Source organism: Chionomys nivalis, chromosome 11 (genome assembly GCF_950005125.1).
Source record: "Chionomys nivalis chromosome 11, mChiNiv1.1, whole genome shotgun sequence".
Classification (NCBI taxonomy): Eukaryota; Metazoa; Chordata; class Mammalia; order Rodentia; family Cricetidae; genus Chionomys; species Chionomys nivalis.
Genome location: NC_080096.1, coordinates 39,309,916 through 39,324,068, shown reverse-complemented (window position 1 = coordinate 39,324,068; position 14,153 = coordinate 39,309,916).

The window sequence follows — 14,153 nt, the reverse complement described above, 5'->3', positions numbered from 1 at the left end:
GCCCCACCTCTACTTCCTGTATGGTTGACCCACCTATACTTCCTGCCTGGCCAATCAGCGTTTATTTAAAACATGATTGACAAAATACAGACAATTCTCCTGCACCACTTCCCCCTCTTTTTTTTTTTTTTTAAACAAAGGAAAATATTCATAGTCCATTTTTTGGGAATGTGGGCATAGTATTCTAGGCTCCTTCCAGCTGGTTGGGGGCACTGATAATCTTATGGGGACCTAAAGAAAATTTAGGGTTGCCAGGCGGTGGTGGCGCACGCCTTTAATACCAGCACTCGGGAGGCAGAGGCAGGCGGATCTCTGAGTTCGAGGCCAGCCTGGTCTACAAGAGCTAGTTCTGGGACAGGCACCAAAGCTACAGAGAAATCCTGCCTCGAAAAACAAAAACAAAACAAAACAAAACAAAACAAAAACAAAACAAAAAAAAAAAAAGAAAGAAAATTTAGGGTTATGATCAAGTCCTGTGAGGCTTAATCATCTCAGGCAGCAACCCAGTTTGGGAAAGCATTTCTTGTAGGCTGGATTTAGAGTCTGAGAAAGAAGAGTCAGAGATGACAAGAGTTCTTGGGTGGAGCAGCTGGGAAGGATAAAGTCCCTGTAATTGAGATAAAGAATGTCTACAGAGGCAGCTGATTGGGAGTGGACGGTCAAGAGGTCAGTTTTGAACAAACTAACTTCAAGTTACCTATTAGCGATGGAATGTTAGCAAATGTTTAACAGCTAGCTGCTGAGGAAGAAGAGTGGCATGTATGTGTGTGTATGTGGGTGTGGGTGTATATATATATGGTGTGTGTACATAACTTTACTGATAGTGAGATACGTTACACAAATAGTAAAATGTACAGTATTCCTTATTGAAAATTTGTGTATTACTGAGTTGTATCCCCAACTCAGGCTTTGAATGTTGCCTTTGTTCCATTTATATAATTTAATTTTTAGTAATGGCTATGGTTAACCAACAAAAGGCTTACAAAAGTCCTCAAAAAAATAACACCTGATGTTAGAAGCTGGCTCAGGACACCATTCTTTAGTGTTGTGAGGTTGGATGTAGGAGTTTAGAAGTGGAAGAGATCTGACTCAGAGCTATAAATCTGGACGTGGACAGCATGCAGAATATTTACAGTCAGGATATTGGAAGAAGATGGAGAGTTGGTAGATACAGACAAAAGAAGTAAGGAACAGCCTTTGGGACCTCAGCATTGAGTATCAGGAAGATGAAGACATTAGGGAAATGAGAAGGAAAAGGCTGAGAAATTTAGCCAGAGAGAGAACAAAACAGCTCAGAGTACGTTGTCATGGAGGCCAAGGAACTAACGAATTTATTCCAGGGTGGAAAGCAATGAACTAGTCAAATGCCACTGATAAATCCAGGAAGATTAAGATTGAGAACTGAAAAAAAGCCAGTGGCGGTGGTGGCAGCTGTGGCCTTTAACCCCAGCGCTTGGGAGGCAGAGGCAGGTGGGTCTCTGTAATGTCAAGGCCAGCCTGGTCTACAGAGTGAGTTCTCGGACTTCAAGGGCTCCACAGAGAAACCCTGTCCTCAAAAACAAAACAAAACAGAAAAGGTGCGTGCCACTTACTACACCACCGCCCCTTACGCCCCTTACGCCCCTTACGCCCCTTACGCCCCCTTACGTCCCGCTCCTTCCTTGCTTACAGGCTTATTAGTCAGAGCCTACAGAGGAAGCTCATCTGATAGAGATGTATTAACAAAGGGACTAATTTCAAACCAGGTAGAGGGCTGGGCTAATTCAGGAAACCTGAGCTGTTAACACCACTTGACCTAAAGTTGCAGGGAGCAGAGGGATTATGTCATCAGTCAGTAAACTAGATAGTGTCAAGTCCCAAAGAAACTCAGGATAAACGGCTGAGGTGCCTATTGGCACACCACAGTGACTGCTTGGCCTCGCTCAGTACCCATGGCTGCTCTCTACACTTCTCAACCCACCCCCAGGGTTCACTTCCCCTCCCCCAGCTAGACGCCTATAGAAACCTGCCCTTTTGGCTACACATTCTCTCTCCTTGACTCTCTTGGTCCTCGTGGCCTTCTCTCCTCTCTCTCTTGTTCTTCCTATCTCTCCTCTCATGGCTCTGTTTAATCTGAATCCTCCCAGATGGCTCTGACTGTACTCTTCCTCATATTTAAAATAAAAACCTCTTCAGCCAGGTGGTGGTGCACCCCTTTAATCACAGCACTTAGGAGCCGGAGGCAAGTGGATCCTGGTGAGTTCCAGGACAGCCTGGTCTACAAAATGAGTTCCAGGACAGCCAGGAATGTTCCACAGAGAAACCTGTTTGGAAAACAAAACAAACAAACAAAAAACCCTAGCTTCTCCTCAACCATACTTGGAACAGTTATGTTCCCGTTTTCGCTCAGACAGGTAGTGAGGTAGGCAAATCGAGGGTATCCAGCATAGGAACCCCACTCGAAACCACCTCTGGCCAGAGTGTAGATCAGTGCTAAAACTCTTGCCTGGTGCACATGAAGCTTTGGTTCCAACCCCAGCACTACAAATAATGCGAGGCCCAGTGTGGTGTCATCTGCCTGTAATCCTAGCATCTAGGAGGCGGATGTGGGAGTTCAAGGCCCATCTTGGCTACCTCAGACACCTATCCCCAGCTAAAAAAGTCACATAATGAAATTATGTCATTTTATGCTGTCTTAGTTTGGGTTTCTCTTGATGTGAAGAGACGCCATGGCCATGACAACTCTTATAAAGGAAACGTGTCTGCATGCAGGCAGACTCGGTGCTGGAGAGGTAGCTCAGAGTTCTACGTCTTGATCCACAGGCAGCAGAAGAAGACTGTGTGCCCCACCAGGTGTAACTTGAACCTATGAGACCTCAAAACCTGACTTCACAGTGACACACTTCCTCCAACAAGGCCACACCTTCTAAATAGTGCCACTCTCTATGGGCCAAGCATTCAAACACAAGAGTCTATGGGAGCCATTCCTATTCAAACCACTACATATGCTCTACAGTGAGTTTGAAGCCAATTTGGGGAACTACACAATATATAACAACAACAGCAAGCCAAAAGTTAAACACCAGACTCTCTCTGAGCCTCCTTGAGTAATCCTCGACTCCATGCTTTTCTAGAATGAAGCACAGAACATGCAATTCTAAGTCTTGCCTGCATCTCAGGCTCACACAGAAGTTTGAAAAACTGTTCACATCTAGGCTTTTCCCTCAACCAGCTGAATCAGGAAGTCTGGGCACAGGGTCTCGGTGTGATGTTTTTAAAGTCTTCCAGGCAATTCTAAGGTTCAGCCGTGATTGAGACTCATCACTGCCTGAGTGCCTGCACACTACAGCACAGGACCCCATTCAGGGGACACAGGAGGCCACAGTTCACACTAACAATAGTGTTATGACTTAGGGGTAGGGAGGCCGTGGTGGAGAGCTTGTCTAACATGCATACTGGGTGCAGTTCTCAGCACTACACATACAACAGATTAGGAATTTCAGCACAGTTTTGGGGTGTGTTTGGTGCATATAACATCTAGGGGATTATTTTTCCAATGGTAAGTAGCCACCCATGTAGGTCATGGGATTAATTTAGTAGTTCACACTATCATGGGGAAAAATAACTTAGTAGAAAACTTGGGGCTGGCAAGATGGCTCAGTGAGGGAAAGTGCCTGCTGCCAAGCCTGACCACATGAGCTTGAGTCCAGGGATCTACGAGGTGGAAAGGAAGAACTACTCCCACAAGATGTCCTCTGACATCCATACATGCTTGCATATTCACACACACACACACACACACACACACACTCTTACACACACATACTCACACGCTGAAAATTTCAGAGTGCTTCATATAGTTGAGCTTAGTACACTGCTATAAAATACCATGCAACTAGTTTTTGTTGTTGTTGTTTGGTTTGGTTCCCTCCCCTCCCGTGATTTCATTTAAAATGTTTGAAATCCATTGACCTAAGACAAGAACTGTAACTGTGCTTCTGTCTGTTTACTTTTAAAATGTGTGTGCCAATAGTAGCTCCTGCCTCCCGGGATTTTAGTGAAGATTAAGCGAGTTTTTGTATATGAAACGCTTAGTGGTTAGCAGAGAGTAAATAATCAACAGTAGCTGTTAATATTGTATAATAGCAAATATTTTCACAGAGGAGAATATAAAGTTTTATTTATGGTGTGGTAACCATTGCATGATATCATGCATGAACAGATAAGGGTGGTTACTCTATCAGATCCTCCAGATGCAGTAAATACTAGAGCAACAGACAACCTTCTGCAAATAGAAAGGAGTGGGCCCCATCTGGCTTTTCTTATCTTGAGGCCAAGCATTGAGGTGGAGGTATTGTCTTACCCTCTAACTGAAATCACTCCTATTAACATCTTTACTGCATCTGACAAGTACCCCGCAGGCTCTCCGTGCACCTTCTCTGGGGAAATTAACAGAGCTCTGTCTAGAGGCCCTTAGGGAAGGACTCAGCAGGCTCAGTTATTTAAATACCTAAAGTACTTAGCACCCTGCCTGGCACTCCCTAAATGTGGGCCAACTTGAACTCCAATGCTGATAACTCTTGTGTGACCTTGATCAAGTCACTCCCACGGAACCAAAGTTTCCTGGGTGGAAATCAGGGAAGCTGCACGGAAGGTTCAAGGCAGAAGCACTTCTGATTCTCAAAATGGGGAAGCTGAGACCCAAACAGAGGAAGAGATTTGCCCAAGTCCAAATCACAAATTGATAGACAAACTGAGGTTGTGGCAGAAGTCTCCGCTGCACGGTAGAACACTTTCTGCAAACATTGTGTTGCCATCCAATTTTATAACTCCCGGGAGCAGCAGGAACAACAAAGGAATGCTCTACCCAGCAGCAGGGGCCTCAGAAGATGGGGAGTGGAGTTGAGAGTAAAGGCAACCAGCAGCCCAGTATCATCTATACTCTGTGTACACATCATAGTTTAAATCTGAATCGTTCCCAACGGGCCCATGCTTTGAAATCTTGGTCCCAAACCTGTGATGCGTTGGAGGGCCATGGAGCCTGTAGAAGGTAGATCAGGAAAGGCGGGCCTCTGTACCGGATTCTGGCTCTGGTTCTTGCTTTATCTGTTTCCTTTGTTAGCTACCACACCTTCCCTGCCATCTTGGACTGACATTCTACTAAAACGGTGAGCCAAAAAGCCTTTCTCCCTTGAAGCTGTTTCTTCTGTCAGGTGTTGTTTGCAGTGACAAGAAAAGCAACTAACACAGCACACACACACACACACAAAAAAAAAAAATGAATAAAAAAAGAACACAGAACTGAACGCCTTAGAAGTTGGATGTGGAATGTCCTTCTGTATGCTGTGAATATGTGTTGCTTTTATTGATTGATGAATAAAGCTGTTTCAGTCAATGGTCAGGAAAAGTATATCAAGGTGGGAAATCTAAACAAAGATGCAGCGAGAAAGAAGGTGGAGTCAGGGAAACGCCATGTAGTCGCAAAGGAGTAACACGCCAGGGCATCACTGCATGGCAATACGTAGATTAATAGAAATAGATTAATTTAATTGTGAGATCTATTAAGTCTCAGAGTGTTACTTCAAAAGCAGCTGCGAAGACTCATGAGCAGGAAAGAGACTGGTCCAGGGGGATGAGCGGGACAGAAAAAGAGATTCAACTATAAGATGTTACCTCCAGGGATGAGGAGAATGAAGGGGATGAAAAGGAAGAGTAGGTAAATAAAATAAGAGATCTTTAAGAGCAAAGTTCACGAACTGTTATGTAGATGTTTACACGCACGCACACACACACACACACACACACACACGTTTGGGGACTGGAATTATCTAATATAGGATCTGCAGTATGAAGTCAGCTTGGGTTACATAGTGAGTTCCAGGCCAGCCTGGGCTAAAATAAGACCCCATCCAAAAAAGAAAAAAAAAAAAAAAGGAAAACAAACCCAATAAAACATCTGGTCATGCTACTCCTTTGTTCAAAAGCCCATCAGAGATTTCGTCTCTGACTAAATAGGCTGGGTAGTATGGGGCAGTGGTTAAGCAGACGGGGTTGGTGACTTGTGCATATAGCACAGTTCTGCCAATTTCTGTGGGATTTTAAGCCAGGTAATTGGTCCCACTGTGCCTCTATTTATTAACCTGTAAAATGAAGATAATAATAGCATTGTGAAGCTGGTGGATTAACTAAATGGATACTTAATAAATTCAATATTTTGTATTGCTGGTCAGAACCAAGTCATTATTCATGTATCCAAGGCTATTCAAAGTTTAGAGTCTATGGAAGCTTCCAGCCTCATTTCCCTTCCTCCATGTTTCTGATGCCTAATAAGCCCTGCTTCCTATTTCCTAGACGACACCCACTTGATAAATCCCATCTTCTGGGAAACCTTACGTGGGCCCCTTGTCACAAACAGGACACACTTCTCTGCTCCCAAGTCTCCTGTGTGCCTATCCTGCTACCTTGTACATTGCTCTCTGGATGTTTGTTCAACACACAATGCTTGGCAGCTGGCAGGTGCTCATAAATATTTTACTTAAAACTATGTATTGACGTACAGCAGAGTCAAGGTATCCCAAGCTCACATCCTAGATAAACTTTTGAAAACTGAGCATACTACCTAACCTGTAGCGGGTCTCTCTTTGTACTGCCAACTCTCAAATAACCACACAGAGACTTATTATTAATTATGAGGACTTGGCCTTTGCTTAGGCTTTTCCCCAACTAGCTCTTATAACTTGAATTAGCCTGTCTCTATTAGTCTGCATTCTGCCACACGGCTTGGTTACATCTGCTCTGAACAGTACATCCAACCTCTTCAGTGTCTCCCTGCCTCTCTTCTTCCCAGAGTTCTCTCTCTCCCCAGAAATCCTGCCTATTCTCTCCTGCCTAGCTATTGGACATTCATCTCTTTATTAAACCCATTAGAAGGTGCCTTAGACAGAGACACATTTTTACAGTGTACACAAATATTCTGCAACATTTCCTGCTTTTTTTTAATAAAAAGTGTAGACCGCCTCGGCGGGTCACTCTGTCTAGGGTCTGTAACCTGCCTGGCTGGTCAGTTATTCCAGGGTCACGGAGAGGTACCACCTGAAAGACATGGGCAAGAGAGAGGAAGAAGGCCAAGCATAGTTCTTGTCAAAGCCTCCGTTTATTAGAGTCATGGTTGCAGCTTATATAGCCCCTGGATGAGGATCTTGGGGGGCTGGGGCACGGGATCTTGCCACATGGTCCACGTCGGTCACGTAGGCCAAGAGGTTACGATCGGTCAAGTGACGGTTCCTTGGTCAGGAAGTCACGAGTTGACACACCTAGTTCTCTAGATAGTTTGGAATGTGAGGTGGGTTCCGCTAACAGATAGTTCTCTGTTAACAGTTAATTTGGGTGTGGGATAGGCTTTGTCAATAAAACAATTCTCAATACAATTGGGAAGTGGAGCCCTCTGCAAACTTCTCAGGGCGATGATCCCTATAATAATTTTGGGGGGGACATGGCTCCTGACAAAAAAGGAAAGGGTTTAACTCTAACATAGTAAAGCTATATATAATAAGGAAATTATCAGGTAAAAATAACATTCACAACATTCAGTCCCTTTGTATCTGGCCATGTCTGAGAAACTGCTGTATTATCTCTCCAATCTTAATGAGTCCGAACTTTTATACCTAAGCCATTTTCCATCATAACTTGTACTGCCATTCTAAAAATATCTTTTAGACCCTCAAATATTTTCTTAGTTAAACAACTTAAGCTTTTATGTCTCTGAGCCTTTATAAACTTTATATCTCCTTTGTAATTTCTTTTTTGAATTTGATAACAAAGAAAATGGTAGAATTATTTGACTTCAATCCCCATCATATACCCAAGAAAGATAAAATATTACCTGAGTAAACAGAAACTGCAGAACAAACAACTTCCAAAGCTATAGAAATGACAAAGACAGCTGGCTGCCTGAACAGTTGCGCAAGTTTCCTCCGCAATGTTGGGGCATCTGTCTTTGGTATACAGGTTTAGAATATGTGGTTGACTTGTGTTCACCATACATTCCGTATTTGTGTTAATGTAATACGTCTGTTACCTTTAAAGGTTTGTGTGTTTTCAGAACCAGACACCAATAAAAAAGATAAGTAGCCTAGCTGATCCAGTCTCTCAGAATGTCTCTGTCTATAAAGCAGGAATTTTGAATGACTGTTATACCTTGTCTTGGCAAAGTTTTTTTATTGGTGTCTGGTTAAAGGTAACATACATATTACATTAACACAAATATAGACTGTGTGGTGAACACAAGTCAATCACATTTGTGATAGGAAGGCAGTTTGTTCCCGGCTTCTCAGCCCTGAAATAATCACACAGAAACCATATTATTTGCAATACTATTTGGTCAATAACTTAAGCATATTTCTGGCTAACTCATATCTTACACAGATTAATGAAGGTAGGTTAATTTATTCCCACGAGGCTGTGGCTTACCAGATAAAGTTCCAATGTCTGTCTCTGGTGGGGCTGCATGGCTTCTCACTTATTCCACCTTCTCCCTCCCAGCATTCAGTTTAGTTTTCCCTGCCTAGCTAAGTTCTGCCTTGCTATAGGCCAAAGCAGTTTCTTTATTCATTAACCAATGAATAAAGGGACAGAAGGACCTCCCACACCAACATTTGCTTCCCTAGCTCTGGGAAGTTGCCAGGACCACTTTCTGGAATTCCCACCAATACCAGTTGACTCCTTGCCCAAGAGACCCAGTTGGCAACTGTGGCATGCTGGTTGGCTTGACTTCTCTATCCATGTGGTCGTGTACCACATTGGGCACCAAACGTAGTGAGTCTTTCTTTGTGCCACCAACTCCCAAATAATGACATGGAGACTTACTATTATGAAAGTTTGACCTTAGCTTAGACTTTTCCCTGACTTGCTCTTATAACTTAAGCTGTCTCATCTACATCTCTGTACCACATGACCGACCGCTTCAGTGTCTCCCTCACATCTCTCTGCCTCTCTTCTTCCCAGAGTATTCTCTCCTGCCTAGCTATTGGCCATTCAGCTCTTTATTAAACCAATCAGAAGGTGCCTTAGGCAGAGACCCGTCTTTGCAGTGTATACAAATATTCCACAACAGTAACCTACTCTCAGGTCCATCTACAGAATATTTCCAGAACTCTGCAGCCATCCCTCCTTCTACCGTCCAGATACTGCCACTCTGATTCTGAGAATGTCAATTAGATTTGCCTGCCTTCGTTTGCCCTTCATCTGGAATCATATAGATACACTCTTCTTTATTTTTTCCTCCAGCTTCCATCGCTCACGCAATATTTCATTCACAGTAGTTCATATTTTTGTTTGTAGTCATTGTTTAAGTGGAAGCCCTACCAGCATCCATACATACCCCAAAAGGTTGGAATGTGGGAATCTCTAGCTAGGGGCCCATTCCATGCTCTGGTCTCATTCCTCCCATTTCAAACCCCCACCCCTGAGAAAGTCCTGCCAAAAGTCAGCCCCTCCCTGGGACTGCTCAAGACCATGCCTACAGGCTATGTAAGACCTGGTAGCCATATTTGCCACGTGATTCTTCTCCTGCCCTCCGGGATTTGCTTTGTTCTGTTTATTAAACCTGAATTTAATAATTTGGTTTGGTTGGCTTATTACATTGGTGGCGGATTTCCAATAACTGGGGATTCAAAACTTATCAATTGTAGGTTACTCATTTTCATGGTGAGTTCATACTATTAAATTGCGTGAATATCCTACAATTTGTCCACTCTACTGTTTATACTACACTCAAATACTTGTGTGTGTGTTTGTGTGTGTGTATGTGTGTGTGTGTGTGTGTGTGTGTGCAGGCCAGAAGTCAACCTTGGGTGTTGTTCCTTGGAAGCTGTTTGCCTTGTATTTTGAGGCAGGGTCTTTTATTGGCCTGATGCTTGCAATGTGAGTTAGGCTGGCTAGCTGGCCAGTGAGTTCCAGGGATATGCTTGTCTCTGTCTCCTCAGCAGTAGGAATATAAATGTACACCACCATGCCTGGCTTTTTTACATGGGTTATGGGAATGAAACTCAGATTCCCAGGCTTGGAAGGCAAGCACTCTACTGAATGAAGTATCTCTTCAGCCCCCAGCCAAATATTTTCTTTCTTCTCTTCTCTGCCCCACCCCCACCATGCTAGGGATTGAACCTAGGGTCTGATGCTAAGCAAGCGCTGTACCCCTGAGCTATATCCCCAGCCTTCAAATGTTTCTTAAAACAATGGAAAAAAAAATCTGTCAATTCCACTACACTGGGAATTTCTTGAGGAAAGAGGAAAGGTTTTATTCATCTCTAAATCACCAGTACCTACAGTTGGGCCTGGTTCTTGGTGGGAGCCCAGGATTTGAGGAATGAACTGATGTAGGATCCTCCTGAGCCTTTGTAATTACACTGGTCATTTCCCCATCCTTGGAGGGGCCCCAGCTTCAGATCCGTGGGTGATGCAGGTGAGTTGCTAGGCAACAGCATGAGGTTGGCTCTGGGGTCACGGTGGAGAGTGTGCTGTGAGGCCTGCTTGCTGGTAATTGGAAACACTTCTATTCAGCTGCCTCTTAAACTGTCTCTGCTTTCTCCCTTCCAGCCCATCCCCCATTCAGCTGCAGGAGAGAGTGTTCTAAAGCAAGCACGGGATCCCAGTCCTCCCCCATCCCCATATCGCCTGTCTCCGAGGGGGGGAATCAAGGTTGAAGAGCTAGAGCAGCCTGTTCCAAGTCCATGTAACAAGCGCAAGGTTAAACCTAGGTTTTGTAGTTGCAACACTCGAGTTCTGGACAGTATTTTTGGCTTTGGACAAGTTGAATTTGAGGTGCCCACTGAAGGAGAAATGCAAGCTGGATTCAGCAGTGGTCACATTGCTGCTCTCCTCATCAAAACTCCAGCAGGAAACAGGAGCTTAGGGGTTAGGACACCCTGGGATAAGAAAGGACCCGAGGAGCTGGAGAGACAGTGCATCAGTTAAGAGCACTGGCTGCTCTTCCAAAGGAACAGGGTTCAATTCCCAGCACCCACATGGCAGCTCATAACTGTCTGTAATTCCAGTTCCAGGGGATCTGACACCCTCACACAGACATATATGCATGCGCATAAAAAGAGGTCCTTCAAAGAGTCTTGGGGTCTGGGGTTCTAGCTGGTGGACTTTGATCTGAACAAAGCAGCAGCACCAGGCCCCCAGAGCCCTTCTGCCTGGCCTCAGCGACCCCAGAAAGGCACAACAGAGTGGGAAGTAGTGGCCCTGGCTCTGTGAGAGCAGAGGCGATTCACAACAGGAGGACGCGTTGAATAGGGAGTGGGAGATAGCCAGGCGGAGAAATGAGGAAACACGATCAAGTTCAAATGGACGCCGCTGTGGATGTGGGAGAGAGTTATTCTTAAAGATGGAGCTTTAGATCTTTCTGCCTTTATTTAGCTGATAATTATTTTGAGAGCTTTTGTGTAAGTGCAGGAACTGATCCCAGAGTCTTGTGCTTGTGTCCATTCTGTCACTGAGATGTATTCCCAGGCCTTGGGTGGTTTTGTTTCATGACGACGGGGGATGGGAGGGCAACAGGATCTTATTAACGTTGTAATCTTCGTGAAGCTCACCCATGTGCTGGGATTACAGGAATGTGCACCCACACCCACCTAGGAGACCTGATTGAACCCTGATTACTATTTATTCTATATTTGTGTGTGTGTGTGTATTAATGTACTCTATGCTTCAATCACACTGTATCTCTTCTCTTTTATTAAACAAAATCCCTATTTCCCTGTAACGCAAGAGGTATCAGTATGCCCTGTTAATTTGTGTACGAGTCACAGCAGTTAAGATACACAATCAATCTAGATGCCCATCAGTGGATAAGTAAAATATGGTTACAGGCAGTGGGATACTACCCGATTGTAAGAGGATGATATACTAGCGTTTGCAGCAAGATGGGTGCAACCGGAGGATGTTACAGTAGTGAAATAAATCAGAAACAGAAGGACAAATACCACGTGTTCTCTCTTGTATATGGATGTTTAAAAAACAACTATGTGGCTTCAGGAAAAGAGGGAGATTGGATGAGAATGGGCATTCTCCTCTGTCCCTACGTAGGAAGAGTATTCCCTTATCAAAAGACTAAAGAGCTTCTTCTCCCATTAGGGACCCCAACGTGGAGACCACTGACTGGGTGCTGTATGCTCAGTCCCTGTAGGATTTTCCCCATCTCTTTTATGTCCTTTAGACCATCAGTGAGTGCTGGTTTATTTCCTCTTTAGCCTACCCTAGGAGAGCAAGGATCAGGATGGATTCATAGCCCTGGAGGCTCAGTGTCTGGGACACGAGGAGCAGTTCTCCCCAGCTACAAGTCAAGGAGGAACAGAAAGAATAATTAACCTGTGTACTGTATTCAGGGTGGATATAGGCTAATTCCTACCCATTCAATTTTAACACAAAAAAGTCTTCTTTCCCGGTAGCAATTTTCTATTTGTAGCCGGGGACTTGATTTATTGAAAGAACTTAAAGTTCCATTGAGCTGAGCAAAGAAATTTGGGAAGGACCTTCTTTTTCAGGGACTCAAGCCTTTCTTTCTATTACGTCAGTTGCTTTAAACAAAAAAGGATTTAAACAATCTTTTTCAATTGATTCTCTTGTAAACACTCAAAGAAAGAATGTCTATCCCACTCTGAGAATAAAGTGGGGGTCCCCTAATTGTAAAGACATGAAATGCCTTGAACTCCCCACCTACATAGTTTGAGTAATTGGCAATAATTTCCCCCTTCCCCTCCCCCCCATTGAGAGACAGCTCACATCTTATGAGAAGAAAACCAGATCACTAACCTGGGAACCTGAGTCTTGGAAGGAGTTTATTTTACCAGCGCAAGCTTCCAGAGGGAGTTGACGGCAGGAAGTGCTGTGTTTTCTCTCTCTCCGGTCCACCTGGTACCTGGACTGATCGCCACACTCGTGATTGGCCTCTGCTTCCCCCACTCCCTCATGGGACATTTTGCAGCCTTCAAAATATTCAGGCAGATGTTTCCTGTGGAAAATATTCCATAGGACAGCTCTCTGTTATATGGGTTTCTGGTAGAATTATCAAAGGTTTGAGGCTGGACCCAGATGGAAGTCCTAGGAGGCATATTGTGCTTTTAAGGATCAGCAGTTAGATTATAAATTTCTTTCTTTTCTTTATTTTTTTCTAAAGCATTTTTTTTTGCATTATCAACAGGTAAACCCTCTATTTCAGTAAACAGACTTTGGTTCTGCCCTTTATTAATATTATGGCTATTTTTGTTTTTTGGCTTTATGTATGTATGTATGTATGTATGTGTGTATGCTTACGTATATGCATACTCATATGTGTGTTGCATATTCATGTGTGAGGACATCTGTGTGGACGTATGTGGAGGCTGGAGGTTGATGTCAGATGTCTTTCGTCATTATAGTGGTATATTATTTGTGTTATAATAAATAAAGCTTGTCTGCAGATCAGAGACCAAAAAAGCCATACTAGTCAGCCACACAGGCCAGGGAGTGGTGGCAAACACCCACCTTTAATCCCAGAAGTCAGGAGACAGAGGCAGAGGGATCTCCGAGAGTTCAAGGCTACCCTGGGCTGCACAAGGTTGAGTCTGTCTAAAAGAGAAACAGAACCCACACAAAGGTGATTCCAGCACTTAGGATCCCACGCCTTTAATTCCAGCACTAGGGAGGTGGAGACAGGAGCGACGTGGCTGGGTGGAGAGAGGAGTATAAAGGGGAAGAGGCAGGAACTCAGCGGAGTGTGGAATCTTCAGGATTCCTAGAGACAGGATCTCATCCATTTCTGGTCTAAGATAGAACAGGTAAGAGCCAGTGATTGGCTGCTTTGCTTTCTGATCTTCAGGCAAGCTTTATCACAAATAATATACCACTATACTTCATTGCTCTCCACCATGTTTGTTGAGGCAGGGTCTCTTGCTACCCCCAGAGCTGGTCATTTGACTAGTCTGGCTAATCAGCTTGCTACGTGGACTTCCTGTTTCTGGTCTGCTCACTAGGATAACTGGGAAGCTGCCTCACCCACTGGATTTTATGTGGGTTTTGGGGATCTGAACTCTGGTCCTCATGCTTACAGGGCAAGGGCTTTACAGCTGAGCCCTCTCCCCAGTGCACACTAAGGTTTTGAAAGAGTAGTTTAACTTCTCTGGACATTCGTT